The following is a 1,975-nucleotide window of genomic DNA, read 5'->3' as shown; positions in this document are numbered from 1 at the left end:
AGGTTCATCCTTCATCAATATGCACTACTCCAGCCTAGCCTTTAGTTCTTCTATCAATCCTTCTTTGGTGTTGGGAACACTCAAATGCTCTATCCTTTTCTCTGTAGTAAAAATACTTTCCACAGAAACCTTCTCTTACATATCCTTTTTATCTTCCTCTTCCTTCTCTGATCTCTATTATTTTGATCATAGAAACAATTGGAGTTGTTTCCCCTCTAATTCTAACTTCTACTACAAGCCTCATCCTTGTTCTTTTGATCATCATTTTGGCCTCCAATTCGCTAGATCTTCCACTATGACCTCTACCACTATTTTTGTTATTGAACTATTTGTTAAAGTTTTCCTCAACTCTTAGGGAAAATGGATATGCCTCTTTAATACTAGTCATTCAAACCAAGCTCAACTCCTAATGAATGCTTGGCCTTAACCCCTTAAGATAACAAACAAACTTTTCCTTATCATCTTCTACATGGTTGATTCTGATGAGAACTTGATAGAACTCTTTAGTATACTCCAAAACAAATCATCCCACTTGCTTCAACCCTTACATCTTCTTTAGTAGTTCAAGATCATAATCCAAGGGAATGAATTGTCGCTTCAATTTAGTTATCATTTGGTTCCATATTGTGAATTTTTCCTTCCCTCTTCTATTTTTCTCCAACTAAATCCCCTGCCACTAGATCTTTGCATTACCCTTTAGTTTGACTTTTGCAAATTTGACCTTATCTAGATCATACTCAAAGTATTCCTCTAACTCATTGATCCAATCAATCAATTCCTCTAGCTTAAGATTTCCCAAACATGTGGGAACCTCAAACTTAGGTATTTTTTCAATCCTTGCAATGGCCCTAAAAATCCTCTCTTCTTCTAGGTTCAAAATTGCCTCTTCAACATTTGCTTCTTTTCTTTCACTCTCACTTTCATCTCTTACGACAAGATTTATTCCTCTACACATTTGTTCTTTCAATGCTTGCATCTATCTCTGGAGGGCTCTAAAACTCTAAGGTGTAACACCTACAACTCTTTCACCATTCTCTCTTCATGGAGGTATTTTTGTACTTTCACTAAAACCCTAGTGTAAATCACCTCACAATTGACGATCAGTCCACATGCTTATCCCAAACCACAATCCTAGTGCAAATTGCCTTCAAATTGGCGATATGTTTACACTCTCAAGAACTCTTTCTTTGATACCACTTGATGAAGGGTTATCCCCTTAATACCATGACAAATAATAGAAATAAAGAACAACATGCATGCTTCTTATTATCATTGTAAATGAAAAATTATAGAATTACAATATGAAAACCCACATGGGTACCTTCCTTACAATAGCTAGAAAGATAGAGCTATGACTATCACCCAAAACTTCCCTAGATAACCTACAAGCCTTCCTTATATAGGCACATTTTACCACTCGAGAAGGTTCTAGACACTAAGCCCTAACCCTTAAGGTCTACTAGCCTCATATTATATCATTTAATTACAATTTATTACATAGGATTAACTCAAGGAAAATTACAAATTACATTTTTGGATAGGTCCACTTCTATAGACCATAACTAGAAAACCATTGAGCCAATGGGCTACTATAACCCATTTTAGAATCCTCAACTAGTGATGTACAATAATAGGTAGTGCGGGTCTTTATTAGGGAAAGTTTTGCCTTGTTTTGGAGCTACTTAGGCCTTCATCACTAACCTTGAAGTTTGGATAACAAAAATTCATACCAAAAATCTGCAATAGTTGCACCTATACATATGATATGATAGTAAAACTCATACATCAGGCTTATATGTCAAAGATGAACCTCCATATGTGATATTAGAATAATTTGAGAGCATAATACCAACTTACTTGAACTAGTAAGCTCCTAGAAATAGCAACTATATACAAGAATGTCCCTTATTGAAAACACAAAAACTTGAAAATTAGAAATAGAAATATTTTTGGGTGGTGCAAGATTGCCCTTAGA

Source organism: Cupressus sempervirens, chromosome 10 (genome assembly GCF_028749045.1).
Source record: "Cupressus sempervirens isolate cs-2001-9-10 chromosome 10, ASM2874904v1, whole genome shotgun sequence".
Lineage (NCBI taxonomy): Eukaryota > Viridiplantae > Streptophyta > Pinopsida > Cupressales > Cupressaceae > Cupressus > Cupressus sempervirens.
This window is presented reverse-complemented; position numbering follows the sequence as displayed.